This window comes from Harmonia axyridis, chromosome 4, assembly GCF_914767665.1.
Source record: "Harmonia axyridis chromosome 4, icHarAxyr1.1, whole genome shotgun sequence".
NCBI lineage: Eukaryota > Metazoa > Arthropoda > Insecta > Coleoptera > Coccinellidae > Harmonia > Harmonia axyridis.
Window position 1 is genome coordinate 13195843 of NC_059504.1, and position 15994 is coordinate 13211836.

Below are 15994 nucleotides of genomic sequence, written 5' to 3' on the forward strand. Positions count from 1 at the left end.
ATGAGATAATCTATTGTTAAGAGGTTGTTGATTTGAGTGGCTAGGTGTCCAACGTTTTTCTCGCTTTGTGATTCGAATCAGGAATTCAGTTGTAGGTATGTTTCGAATCTTGTGACTCTTACACATCAAGTAGTTAGTCTGAACGGTATAAAAACTATTTAAGAAATAATAATCTGCTCGTCGAATGTTAGGGAGATTCCAGAAGAGGTATTTTTTCCGTATAATTTATATCTTTTCTTCATTTGCACTGAAAACGTCTACTGGTTCCTAGTGAATCGAGTTTAATCACTTTTCGTCCATGTGTATCACAAATGGTTATTTTAGACTTTTTTTTCATTTATATTTATTTTCAAGTACAGTCAAATTTTATCTTATGACGATAGCAACGAAACCTTTGGGATACTTCAGGATAGTCAGCTAAGTGGTTAATTTCTTCAATATGTTAGTCAAAATATGATATAATGTCCACTGGAACAGTATTTCGTCATTGAAAGTGTTCCTCAAAGACTCAGAAGAGGCAGATCACGTGCTACAATGCCATTAGAAAAAACTTTTTCAACTATTTGGATGAGAAGATAGCCTCTCAGTACTTGCAGAATGATAAGTCAACGTCTTTGAGATGAAACAGGTGCTTTTCATTTTCGCAACAGGAGGTTGAACATGTCATGTCATGTTGTGAAATCACTTTATCATGTCTCTCGTTGTATTGCAGCCGTATGTCTTTTAATGCTCTGCCCAAACGCTTTAATCGCGTTCGATAATGATCACCTGTGATTGTTTCAGTAGGTTTTAACAACTCTTAATATACTACGCCAAGCTGGTCCCACCAAATACTGAGCATGACCTTGGAACCGTGAATATTCGGTTTGGCCGTCTACGTGGAAGCATGACCGGGATATCCCTCATGATTTTCTGTGCTTGGAATTTGGTAATAAACCCAGTTTTCGTCTCCAGTCACAATGCGATGCAGAAATCTATTCCGTCTTTGCCTTGCGAGCTGCTGTTCACACACAAACAAACGCCGTTCATCTCTCGGCTTCAACTCGTACGGCACCCAATTTCCTCTTTTCAGAATCACTCCTATGACATTCAGGTATTTTGAAATGCCTTGTTGCGTTACACGCAATGATCCTGCCAATTCTTGTTGCGTTTGACACGATTCTTGATTAAGTGAAGCCTTCAATTCTCCATCTTCGAAAACCTTCTCTCTTCCACATCCATGATGGCCTGGTAGGTATTTGAGAGCATTCGATGAGACTCGATGGTAAGTAAGCTCCTAAGCTGACATGTTTAGCCGAGAATAACTTTATGATGCAAACACAAATCGACTTATCGATGGCGTTATGTTTACAAATACCTGAGCTTGTATGACATCTATGATCTATTTATTTCGTCAGCAGCTTACCGCTACTGCCATCTATTGTAACACGGCTGAAGCAAAGATGTACACCTAATATAATTGAATTTTCATTATGCCAAGACTAACTTCATCTTAGGAAGCTGGCAACAGAGCCCTTGGGATGCTTCAGACTTGTCAAACACAATTGCAAGTGGCGTATTTCTTCAATGTTAGTCAAAATATGATATCATGTTCACTGCCACGGTACTTCCTCACTGAAAGTGTATCTCAAAGGCCCAGAATTGGCAGATCACGTGCTAAATTGTCATTAAAAGATACTTTTTCAAATATTTGGGTGAAAAGACAGCTTCCCAGTTTTTGCAAAATGATAAGTCGACGTCTTCGAGATGACATAGGTGCTTCAATTTCCCTAAATGCAATCAGAAAACTCCTCCATGAAGTTAATATATCATCGAAAGGCGTGTTGGGCAGATTTCCACTCAATCATAGTTTTGACGAGGTACAATCAGGGTCTGGGGTAGAGTTTGTTTGGTTGGCAGAACTTACTCATTATCATTAAAAAACAATGACGTCTCAGATGTGTTGAAAAAGTTAACAACGAAGTAGTCTCACAATTTCGAGCAGCTCTTGCTAAAAATTTCGTCTTTCTGTATTCACCAGGAGATTACTGCTAGAGATTACCCTAAGATCAATCGGAGTTCGATTAATTATAATGCTTTCCAAAGAAATGAAGGAGATACTGATAAGATTGAGGTCTTTCGTGAACGACGTATAGCTTTGAAAGAAATTTGCTGGGTCTTATTTTGTCTATTCAAAACGAGATAGATTAAGATGTGGGTCCTCAATGGCTTAGAAAGCTCGGAATAATATCCCAATCTTCTTTATCCACACTCCATCGATTCTGTATAGAAACTGCATAAAAGAAATACGTGTCTTCATCAACGAAACTTTTTTCTCGGAGGCTTTCCCACAATTTCCACGGATTTGCGGCAGCATATCCAATTTTCCCGAACCTATCCAGCTTTCTTCAAAGTAACATCCTCGGACGGCAAAGGGAACAAAAAGTTTGACTCCCTTTCAGAATTTTGCCGAAACGCGAAATGATAAATTGGCCGACATTTCTGTGGGTCGTCTGCAGGAATCCTTTTCAGTTTTCGTTAATTGTCCCAGTCAACTCGGGTGCCCGCGTTTTAACGAATGGATTACAGATTTACGGAGGGGAAGACCTAATGAGAATTTGGCAACATCGTCATAATGAGGAAGGGAGCAGATGGTGCCGATTTTCACAGGATCGATTATTTCAATTCTTCGGTTATCTGAGAATTGCCAATTCCGGGAATGTTGATATAAATCTTTTATTTCCTGACGGCATACTGTCATAAATTCACACCGCGAACAGAAACAGAAGTTTGTGATTTATTCGAGTTCTCCTTTGATTTTGAATTGACGGTATTCCGAAAAAAATACTCATATAATTGGAGATAACTCGAATTTTGGACTACTGAAAGTGTTGATCCAATTTTTGAGCGCTCTTTTTCCAAAAATCACTATATTAATTTTTCACAACGTCTGTTACTTTAAAAAATCTCAAACGATAAGGTTCTACTCACAGATGTCGAATCCGCCCTAAAACTTCTAGGATTTAAGGGCTCCTGTAATCCTTTCTAAATATTTTCGATCATGATGAAAATGAGCATATGGATGTAGAAGGCTAGTGAAAAATTTTATGATGTCACATAATATGATATAAGATTCATAGAAAATTCAACAAGAATATCGAGACAAAACTTCAAATTCAAGCACAATATCGTAAAAGTAAGGAAAGCATCGATTTGATGTCAGGAACTTTTCAGCGCTCACACTTTAATCATTGAATCCTAGGTCTAATAAGCAAACACACTTTTTTTAGAGTTTGTCAACATAGTTACCTTCAAGAGTGATACATGTCAAAAGTCTTGGCCACCCTATATTTCTCAAGAAATGAACAATCTTCGTTCTGGAAATGAGCTGGATATTTTCCTCTATTTCAACTGCAGTATATTCGACAGAAAATCTTTGTTTGGTACTCTTTGCTTTATGCAGGATGAAACATAATAGGAAAAATGAGAAAATACCTAAATTGATCGATTATTTATTTTTGATTGATTAAAGTTATTCCACAACTGAATCCAAATTCAATAGTCCGTATAACCACCTCTTCTTTCAATCAACTGCCCAATACACCTAAGCATCCTACGAGTCAATGAAATTAAATTAATGAAAATTTCAGGCATATCGTTCCATTCTTGCTGAAGGGCTAAATTCAACTCTTAAAAAGTTGAAGGTGAGATTTGGTGATTGAATATTGCTCATCCTAAGTAATCCCATACGTGCTCAATTTGATTCATGTCTGGTGAGTTTGCTGGCCAGTTCATTCTCTCGATATTGTTCTCTTGAAGAATGCATTGAACTCTTCGTGTGCGGTGTGGTGGGGCGTTATCATCCTGATAAATGGAATTATCCCCATGTTCGTTGCGCAGAGAAACGAGAATTGGTTCAATAATGTTTTCTACGTAGATGGCACCAGTCGAGACTTTTGACGATGTGTGTACTCCAATGCTAACTTTTCAATACATTTTCCGTAGAAATATTTTATTTTTATTTCGAAATTGGCTACGACCTTGACAATCACCTCTTCTTTAGTGCCACATTTTTTTCCTTGGAATTCCTACTCTTGTCAAATTATTAAGAGAAACAGAGAATGCCGATAGATGTTTCATGAATATGCTTCGACTTCAACGCGCGAATAACTAACGAATCGACGAAAATCTGGATCCTTCATATCGATAGCTGACGGTCATCGTCAACCAGCGTCAAGATGTGTTAATATGCATCAAACCATAGCTTTGTTTACACGGTCTAATGATTTCAAACCGATACTTTTCAGTGTCATCAGTTATTTCTTCAAGTAGCAGGTATGAAAAAAACTACAAACGAATTCAAAATAACGATTCAATAGAAGGGCCGAGATCGGTTAACATTTCACAGAGTGAATGATGGTTATCGCCTCCCTATCTCTCTGGTTGAGTTGAAACAACCCCATTTAAAACCCAAATAGTCAAACATTAATATGCAAATTACTCAAGCATCTAAGTCACCCAGAAGAGAACTGAAAATCCTGGCTTTTCCACTGTCGCGTCAACCTAACCCTACTTATGCCCTCAAACGTCGACTGCTTCCACCAAAACAACAACAATGCAACACAAATAACTCAGCCAGCGTCCCTTTCCACAAAATAATATTATGTTGGGGATGATAAGATCCAGCAGAGAGCTGTCTTGAGTTTAATTAAGGAACTGTGCAACTGTCAAGGAGGGAAATTTAGTACACTGTATATTTTTGCAACGTGAGCACAGTTTCGTTCTCCTGGCCCTTTCGCGATTCCTGACGTTGCTTTGATGACGTTTTAATATGACGAATGACAGGTACAAGTCCGTCTCAGCGAATCTGGCTCCATCTGCAGTCAGTCGAATGGAACGTCCAATAAGTTATGGAGATGAATTCGCTCCTGTGACTTGATTTATTCGATCCTGTCGTTCTGTCTCTAGTTGAATGATGGTTTGATGAATTTTTGGGAGTGGGACATGTGGGTAGGGAATGGAAAGATTCAAAATTAAATATTGATGAATGTGGATGGTGCATCAGGAATGATGTCAAAAAGTCTTTTCCTATCCAGGTATTCATTGGAACACTATTATTGACTATGACTAGTTTCGAGAGTCTTTTATATTGAAGGGTTCTCCAATAAGAGATTCAATATTGAATAGCCTGCTATCTTGGCATCTGCCACTTTTGAAGCAGTCACCTTTTGACATATGACAAGTAATATAAGCGTCTCAATAATGCATTGAAATTTTGTTTGAAGTCATGACTGTTGGGACAAGATAGTTAGATGAACAAGCTAAACAGTAAACGAGAAAGATCAATACAAGCAACTCAAGAATGAAGGAATGTTGCAACCTGATGGTAGCATTGTTGAATATAGGCCAGAACCTTTGACTGATTGGAAAAAAAGTTGAAGTATGTACTGCTGAAGAACAACTGAGAATATTGCTGCTGTAGCCAGCAGAGTCGATGAAGGTTTCTCGATTCCTCATCAATCTTGGGAATTAGGAATTCCCCAAACGACATCACACCGTATTTTGCATAACAACTTAGGGTTTAAGTCTTTTACAGTTCAGTTAAAATGAGAACTCAAGCCGATCGATCACCAGCAACGTTGTATTTTCGCTGATTGGGTCCTTGGCTACGTTAATAAGCAGAATTGATCAACATTTGAAGCTCGGAAAATTTCAGAATGATCATTGAGAAGCCCCTCTATCCTCAACATGTCACTGTTTGGTGCGGTTTTTGGGCTGGTAGTGTGATTGTACCTTACTCATTCGAAAATGAGGCTGGTACAACTGTTATGGTGAACGAATAGCACTATAGAGCAGAAAAGTTATTATTTATAGCCAGAATTGAAAGATATTGATGTGGACGACGTCTAATTTCAACAAGATGGCTCTCTGTGCCACACAAGAAACGACATAATTGCAATTTTGAAAGAATAGTCTTCTGACCGTGATATTTCCTGAATATATGATCTCAATTGGCCATCGAGATCTAATGATTCAACACCTATAGTTATTTTTGAGGCCACGTTTTTTTATAAGGTCTATGCCAATGCTCGAAAATTAATACTGACCGTGATATTTCCTGAATATGTGATCTCAATTGGTCATCGAGAGCTAATGATTCAACACCTACAGTTTTTTTTGAGGCCACGTTTTTTTATAAGGTCTATGCCAATGCTCGAAAATTAATACCCTTATACTTGGGTTATAAACATAAAATATTATTGTACACCGTGAATTTCTTCTTCCTTTTCTTATTCTCTAAGTTGTATGCCTGCGCAATGGTATCATGGTACCTGCAGACTAATTAGGGTAGAGGAAAGATATTCTCTATTGTATCTTTCTGATAACCTTATGTATGAGAAAGTTGTATACACAAGTACCACAAAAGACCATTTTTACACTAATGCAGGTACATTTATATTTAGTAGACGCAGACATTATGTCAAATTGCTTTTTGTCGCCAAAGGCCCACAAGCAAGGTACAGGCTTTCTTCTGTTTTTCCAATTTTTCTTCAGAGTCAAGATGAAGATAGTAATGAAAATTCTTAATAATTTCATTGGTATATCTGAAAAAATGAGAACTACACTTATCTTGGTTTGAAAAAGTCTTTTTGAAGTTAGGGAGTTACAAAATGAAACGAAATAATCTAAACCAACTATTTTCAGCAACCTTCCCAACACATATAAATCGAATCATTAGTAATGAAAAAGCCCATGGTAGAATATTTCCCTCATAACCCCTTAGGCAGTAAAACCTACTTAATGTCGGTACAGCCTGTCTCTTCAGAAATTCGATACGAAGCAGTGTCGATAAAACTTAACGGTTAAAAATTCAATATCAAACCTATATAGGCCATTGATTTTTACCATTTTTCGTCAGAAGTATATTGTGCAAGGGCTCCGAAGGAAATGAGAGGAGAACTCCATTGGCCATTTTCCAATTTCTGGAGGCGAAATAAATATTTATGGAACATTTGAATGAATCTTGGCCGAATCAGCACATTCGACGAGAGAATTTTACATAACGTGTTGTCGCTTCTATATTGGATTCCTCTTGAAGGGACTTTATACAGTCACGACGTTCCTTCTGCGATTTTCACTCCCTGTGAGCCGAATCTGTGTGTCATATGGATCTGCGAAATCTACGGAGATTGGATCCACGTCTGCCATGAAGGGTCTGCCAGTGTTCGGGTATTTTATCATTTTGAGGAGTTTGAAGAGGAAAGAATCCCAAATACGATGCTCACTGAAAATATTTAGAAAACTAAAGACTTAGAGTGAAAATTTTCTAGGACATTCGATTCCTTTTTTTTTTAAATCGAATGGACTATTTTATTCGTAGCTGCTACGTTCATATGCCGGAAATTATATTTATGAAATAAATTCTAATTTCAACGTTTCCAAGTATGTCTTGACTATTTTCGAAACATGGTGGAAAATCACTTCATCATATATCTCGTTGTATTGTGGCTGTTTGTTTTTCAATACTCGGCTCAAACGCATCAATTGCGTTCGATAAGGATCGCCAGTGATTGTTTCAGTCGGTTTTAACAACTCATAATACACTACGCCGAGCTGGTCTCACCAAATACTGAGCATGACCATGGAACCGGGAATATTCGGTATGGCCGTCGACGTGGAATCATGGCCGGGATATCCCCATGATTTTCTACGTTTGAGATTATCGTAATCAACCCATATTTCGTCTAGTCACAATGCAAAGCAGAATTCCCTTCGTCTTTGCATTGCAAATAGCTGTTCACAAGCAAACAAACGCCATTCGACATCTCTCGGCTTCAACTCGTACGATACCCAATTTCCTTGTTTCTGAATAATTCCTATAACTCTCAGGCCTTTCGAAATGGCTTGTTGTGCCACTTACAATGATCCTGCCTATTCTTGTTGCGTTTGACACGAGCCTTTATCCAAGTAATGCCTCCAATTCTGTATCTTCGAAATCCTTCTCTCTTCCACTGCCAGATGCTATTCGACGTCAAAATCTTTATTCTTGAAGCGTTGAAACCACTCTCGGCACTTTCTTTCACTAATGGCGGCCTCACCGTAGGTATTTGAGAGCATTCGATGAGCCTTTGCCGCAGATTTCTTCATAATAAAGCAGAAAATTTAAACCTCCCGCAAATGACGAGTATTTGGCTCGTAATCTGACATGTTCAATCGACTGATATTTCGATTGCGTTATGTTTACAAATACCTAACCTAAGATTATTGTATGACATCTACAATCCATTTATTTTGACTATTTTGACTACCACTTACTGCTACAGCCATATATTGCTAAACGGCGGAAGGAAATACTAATACCATAACAAAAAATAAATTCAAACAATATTTCTTTAATTACTGTAAGTTCTCAAGATCTTAAGAATCACCCATTACTGAATTCTGTCAATTTATCTCAGTGGTATTTTGCGACAATTTCTGTAAAGAAATTCAAGACATCTCATTGAACGAAGTCAGTAATAATAATCGGATATGGCTTCATTGGACTTTTTTTCACTAAAACTGAAATTATCACTTCGAAGCTTTTGTTTTCAGTTTAGTTGACAGAACACATAAAAATTGTTGAAACATTCCGAACAATAAATCAGTTACAAACCTACATAAACCTTCTAATTCGAACAATAAACCATGTTATCAATATTTTTATCGTCATCTCATCAAATTGGCTAGTTTTGAGATGGTAATTTCATTTGTTATTCGAAATTAAAATATGTATATCATATCCTATCAACTTTGAAATTTAATAGTAACTAACCAGATCTCTATTGTCAACAGCCTGAACGCTCCACTAAACAATAAAGTTAATCAAGTTTGTTGGTTATCCTAACAAGGTACACTATCAACCAATCTACTTTATTCCTACGTTGGCAGGTCTGCTACTGGATGGGAGTTGATGGGAGCGATATCTGGACCATGTAAAATTGATTTTCTCGGTTCTTGGAAACCTCAGGTTATTATAAACTGAATTATCTTGTCGAATCCAAGCAGAAATCAATATCATGGGAATGACGTTGAGGTTCACAATTTTCTAGTGGGTTAAACACTCTCTGGTTATTTTTGCAAATTGCTCCTATAGTCTGTTTCATTCTTTGATATTTCACAATTTGAAATTCTACTCGTTCTTCTGCTTTTATGGGCAAAAAAAATAAAAGGTATTTTTGTATTTCTACATGCAAATACTCTCAAAACAAATAGCCATATCAATTGAAGTCTTATATCAATCTGTAATCAGTGCTTTTTGCATGCTTTGATAGGTTATTGATGATTCACAGGTAACGAGCAACAATATGAGAATAGTTATTTATAATACAAGTGCAGAAGGCATTGATATTCTTCCACGAGTTCAAAATTCATAAACGAGCCACGAAGTGGCGAGTTTTGGAATGAACGAGTGGTAGAATGAGCCTTCTGTACGAGTATTATACATTATTTTCTCTAATTCATTGCATTTTCATCGAAATTAATGAAATATTTCCATAAATATAATTTAGTGATTTTTGCATTGAAAAATGTTGGTTGGCAGAACTGATTTCTTTAAGGCAAATTGATGAATTGACAGATAAAGCCGTGGCGGAAAGTTCGGAGTACCAACATAGAATAATAAAATATAACCATGAAAACTGTGCGTTTCTGATATATTCTCGCACGATTTTGTTCTACAAGATGTGGAAGAATGAACGGAATAACAACAGAATTAGAGAAAATATTTTTTTTTTCCAATTGAGTATCTATATTTTCAATGAAATTGCTAATTATTTACTAAAATCATGTTTCTGATACACGAACTATCTAGATATTCCAGAGAGGCTTCAATAATGTTGAAGTTTCCTGATGGAATTTCAGTTCTGAAGGGTTGAAGCAAGTAAGCCGCCTCAAGTTATCTTTTCCATTTCAATGGTGAGAAGAAATAAACAGGCTTAGTAGATATCTTTCGTAAGGGGAGTGTGGTGATAACATTATCGATAGGATTTCTTTCTGATAGAAAGGATGCGAAGGAGATGGCTTATGTTCATCCCCTGGAATTAAGACTTTCGCCACTTCGGTGAAGAACAGGGATGGAATTTTAACGCTGTTGGCCTTGGAAAATGGGAGATGGATTTGGATAGGGCGTTCCAAACATCATATTTTTCGGTAATGATAATATCCTGAAATATAATGAACGGAAAATTGTTCATGACTGAACTTCATCATGAAATGACTGAATGAGGGTAGATAATGATAGAAAGGTTGCTCATCATACTGGTGGATTATTGATTCTGCAATATGGTTCCGATTAAATGAGCTTCCCTCTAGTTTTCAAAGCCACTGGAAAAAAAAAGCAATGCCTTTAGATTGTCGATGATGAACCTCAATCGAAGTGTTACATTTTCATGACAATTTTTAAACATATACTTTGATACTTCCGAGTAAAACAATCTTTATTCAAACAGATTGACTTTCTGTTTATGCCATGTAGCTTATGGATATAGCCCTTTAGGTCACACGGCAGTGAGATGGACACACAGATTCTGAGTTATTTTTTATTATATGGATGAAAAGCTGAATATTTCGTCAGTATTTCTCAGGTTGATTCATATGTCTTATTTGATTACTCAAAATGATGAGTGATGGGCAAAATTGAACTCTTAGTATTATAGCTTCAATATCTATATTTCTCTCATCCACATTGAACAAACCGTTAGATTATTTTAATATCTTTTTGGAATATTACTCGACCACCAGAAATGAATATTCCAATTCTTACGTTAGTTACAAGTCTCAAATTCTCTTGATGTCTCGGGATTCGAAGCAGTTCATTTTGAAATGAAAGTTCAAAATTTGTCAACATTTTTCATAGAGCTTGTAGAACACCCTACATACAGGGTGTTTCATAAACATGACGAACAAATTAGGGTTATTTGTTTTTTGAGTTCTTTAGGATCGAAAAGGTTCTTCAGGTCTTTATCTTGGAAACGTAGTATTTCCTGACAAGATTAGATTTAGTTTCAGATTTAAGTGGGTTCCACTGCACTGCAGCCTAATGGTTTATTGTGCTCCTATCAAAGCTATTCTCGGCATTACGTGATCTACAGCTCGCCTTTCAATACCAGAGTTCTGATGAACTTCAGTATCAGAGATGGCTTCAAGAAGGCTACTTCCTCAATTCCTCAAGTTTCTTATCCAAAGCAGATTCTGGATTGGCTAGTGATGGCAAGGAATTCGGTCACCAAGTGATCCGGAGTTACATCCTTCTTTCTTCAGAATCTGCACTCGTCGTGTTCATTCTCATGATGTGCTTCCTGAGGTGTCAATGCACTGCAAGAAATCAAGCAAGGGGGTGTAGCATATTCTTGTTAAGATCCAGATAATTCTCTGATCTTGCAGTGTCAATAATGGAAAGAAACTTTTTGGAATGATAAAACCCAGGAAGATTTTTATTTGGGTTTTTTCCTTCCCCTTTTCTTGTAGCTACATTGACCTACACCACAGAAAAGTGCTGGGCCAATTGAATGAGTTTGTGCTCATTTTCTGGCCAATGTAAGCCTCTCCAATTCCTTTAATGGTCGGAAGTTCCTGACAAAGTCCTACACGAGGTCCCACAGAACTTTTCCGACTCCAAATAACTCATAGTTTTGTAATACATAACATAATTTGTAAGTTATGTTCATGAAACACCCTGTACATATTGATAGAGCGATCTTTTCGTTCGGTATTCCCCCGCTTTCAAATCCACTCTACAAAGAAAATATCCACTCTATTTCCCGAATCCAACGGACTGAAAGGTAATGAGAAATAAAATCAAGGGAACAAGTCCGTTCCAGTTGCAAGGCTTGCCCTTCCGACAAATAGACGAGAGGAATCCTCAGCAAATAGCATAATAAATTGGGATTCCGAACCGCTTGGCCTATTTCCATTCAGCGCAGATAACAACACTGCAACCGAATATTTTTCTGGAGAACGCCACCGCGTCTATACCGAGAAAATAACGACCTTATGAGTGTAGTTGAACCGGGGCCAATTACAAGAATTGAGTCGGAGGCCGAATCCCCATTGAAAAATAACAGCCAACTATCGCGCATTCAACGGGATCTCTAGTGGGGAACAGCACGAACAGGAACTTGCCGTGCTCTTGACATAGAATCAAATCCTCATCAGAAATGGCCGCATACCACAGAAGCGTGCACGTGAAAAAGCGCATTGTTGGAGTATAATCAACCGGCAGTTTGAAGCATTTGAATATCTCGTTTCGGAAGGAAATTAATCGTGTGAGCCATGGAATACGGAAGTTCCTACTTGATTTCGACGTGTTTTACCTCTACAGGAAATGAATGAAACGTTGGAATGATTTTCAGGAAGCTCTCTAGAGCTTCTTGTGTGGGAAAAAAATGGAAAAATAGCAACTGCTCTAAAAGGTAGATCGAACTTAAACCTTGAGTTGAATTTGTTGATAGCTTGGATTCTATGGGAACATATCTAAAAAGAGAAAACTCTCTGTTGAAAAGAGACTGAACTCATAGATTAGCCAGCATCTACAAAAATAAATAAAATATAATTATTGGAAGAGTTGTTTATGCTACTTCTGTTTCTCTCAGCGCCTCTTCTGGTCAAATTTGGACACATGACAAATTTGTCCCCCTTTTGGGCATTTTTCCCTGACCAGTCTCTTATATTCTTCATCCAGCAGTTTTGTCTTCGCCTCTCTGGTTCTTGGTTTTCCTCCATTTTGCCCTTTATGATGAACTGAAGCAACAGTAAGCCTCGAGTAGGCTATTTTCTGCCGTTCAATAGATGTTAATAGCTCTTCATCTGCACCTACACTATCTAGCAACTTCTCATTCGACGATTTTTCTACCCAAGACAATCTGTTCATACATTGTAGAACCCCTTGCAACCTCTTCAAGCAAATAATAGCAACTGCTCCAGAAGGCCAAATCAATGGTTGTCATTGGCCTAGACGCGGACTTGAATTTGTTAGTAGACAGGATTATACTGATGAATATCCAAAAATTGTGAACCCTCTGGTGAAGAAAGACTCAATTCATAGACAGAATTTACATAAATGAATAGAATTTAATTAATTGAAATGTTGTGTATGCTACTTCTTCTTTTTTCAGTGCCTCTTTTAGTGAAGATTGTAGAGAACCATGACAAATTCGTTCTTTTTTTGGGTGGTGTGAATTTAATCTTCTACATTCACCCTAGTCCAGTCTCTTATATTCCTTACCAGAGTGTTGTCTCCTACCTATTCCTCGGTTTCTCCTTTTTGATCAATTGGAGCTATTGTTATTAATCACTCCTCAACACGTGTCCCAAATTTTCCGCTCATTAATAAATGATAATAGCTCTTTATCTGCACCTACACTATTTAGCAACATCTCATTCGACAATTTATCTCCCCAAGAAATCTTGAGCATTCTGCGAAAAACCCACATTTGAAATTCTTCGATTCTCCTCAGAGTTGTCAACTTGCATCTAGGCCCTAATTCTGGCTACTCATTCTTAGTTCTAAAATTGCTGGGAAGTGAAGTATTTCTATTGAATATGGATCATTATTTGCTTGAATAAATCGTGTTACCGAATATTTTTACGTAACCAAGTCTATCTGGCGAAAATAACGACCTTATGAGTGTAGTTGAACCGGGCCCAATTACAAGAGTCGGAGGCCGAATCCCCATTGAAAAATGACAGCCAACTATCGTACATCCAGCGGGACCTCTAGTCGAGAACAGCACGAATAGGAAATTGCCGTGCTCTTGACATAAAATCAAATCCTCATCAGAAATGGCCACATACCACAAAAACACATGCACGTGAAAAAGCGCATTGTTGGAGTATAATCAACCGGCAGTTTGAAGGATTTGAATATCTCGTTTCGGAAGGAAATTAATCGTGTGAGCCATGGAATACGGAAGTTCCTACTTGATTTCGACGTGTTTTTCCTCTGCAGATTTTGAATGAAAGGTTGGAAATGATTTTCAGAGAATGGAAGCTCTCTTGAGCTTCTCGTGTGGAAAACAATGTAAAGAGGAACTTTAGAGAGTTGGGTTGAGCTTTCGTTTAATCAACGTTTCAGTCTGTTTTCTGGATAATCGAAAAAATAAAGCTCTAATGAATATAACCCGAGGCATCTTTATAGTGGAAATAATTTTTCAACGTTGTCGGCTGGAAATGCAAGTGTGCTTCTCACTTCAGAAATAGCAACTGCTTCAGAACGCAAGATCTATGGTTGTCGTGAGCCTGAACCCTGAGTTAAATTTGTTGATGGCTTGGATTCTACGGGCAAATATACAAAAATAGTAAACCCTCTTTTGAAGAAAGACTATTTTCATAGATGAGCCATAATCATATAATTATCAAAAAAGTTGATTTTGCTACTTCTTCTCCTTTCAGTGCCTCATCTGGTAAAATTGACAAATTCTTCCCCATTTTGGGCGGTGTGAACCAAAGTTGAGACATTCATCCCTGTTCTGTCTCTCGTATTCTTCATCCAGCAGTGTTGTCTCATTTCTGGTTCTTGATTTTCCTCCATTTCGCCCTTTATAATCAAATTAAGCAACAGTTAGCCTCATGTAGGCTGTTTTTCGCCTTTTAATAAATGTTAATAGCTCTCTATCTGCATTAACATTATCTAGCACCTCTCATTCGACACTTTATCTGCTCAACAAATTTTGTGCATTCTGCGAAAGACCCACATTTAAAATGCTTCGAATTGCCCCAGGATTGCCAACTTTTTTCCAGGCCTCCATCAGGGCTACTGGCAACTAGATCTTAGTACATCAGAGATTGCTGAGAAATGAAATATTCCTACTCAATATGATTCATTTCAATAAACTTCACAGACAGTTCAGTACATGTCGACATTGAATTTCATTAGCCCAAATAAATTCATGAAATGAATAATTCTGAGGATGATATATTATGTATATTTATATTCCAGAAGAATAAAATGGCTATAGAATGAAGAGTGACTGATTCCGAGATTGTGATGTAGACTTCGAGAGGTTTTAGTGCGTATAGCTAGCACAGGCACTGCCATATTCAATCCTGGTGAAAGTAAACAATCTCAAGGACCCATTCCACATGAATATATTCAGTTGATATTAAACAACAGATATAACTCAATTCTCTCATCAAAAACAACACATTGAAGATGTACGACAAAGAGTTCAAATATCAAATGATATAATAATACGACAGTTTACAATCAACACAAATAAGATTTTTGTTTGAACAGAAGTCTCAATAGCCTCGAACATAATTTAATTGAAACGTTCCTTATTCTCCCAATGAATTAAATTAATTACATTAATACATCGCCGAAATCCTTCTCGAATAATAACACGATATCTAATAACAAATAATAACTGGTATTGCATTAATTTCATTACCAGAACAGATCACTGCATGCATGTAACTCAATTATCATTGTACCCGGTCCCAATCAATTGCAAACAACCAAATATACCAGAAAATTACCGCCATCCGAAGACACAATAACTTTCCGGGTTAAATGGCCATCTAATTCATTTGTAAACTGAACGTGCATGGGAGAAACCAATTATAACATTGAGCACAGGATATACTGTGAGGGTTGCGGTAGCCATGGGGTCATTAGTAAACGTTCGATGTAGGAGAAAGAACTTTATATCAAGTGTAAATTATCGTGTAGAACAACTCTCAGATCTTTCCGTTCGTTTATTTGGCTGATGGTGATGGCGAAAGATTAGGGTCTTCCCGAAAAATTATGTGCTATCCCGGAGGTTAGGAAACTAGGATATTACCGCGATGTTGGTCTTACTGATAATTTATATGATGCATCTAAGATACGTGGTTAGGTCTCATGATCATTTTCATTCAGAAATAATGATTTGTTAGTTCATTTAATTCTTTGGACTGTGCACAGTTATTATTTATGAATATTCAACTCTACAGTTAATTCGGGGTTAATTTTTGATGATTTGTTTTCCTGAATAAA

At 37.2% G+C, this 15994-nt stretch overlaps 1 protein-coding gene across 1 annotated transcript in view; it reads right to left on the reverse strand.

Annotated features, from left to right (window-relative positions):
- Positions 1 to 15994, reverse strand: part of LOC123677607 (biorientation of chromosomes in cell division protein 1-like 1) — a 198353-nt gene that overhangs the window by 24035 nt on the left and 158324 nt on the right. The gene's annotated exons all lie outside the window — the stretch shown is intronic.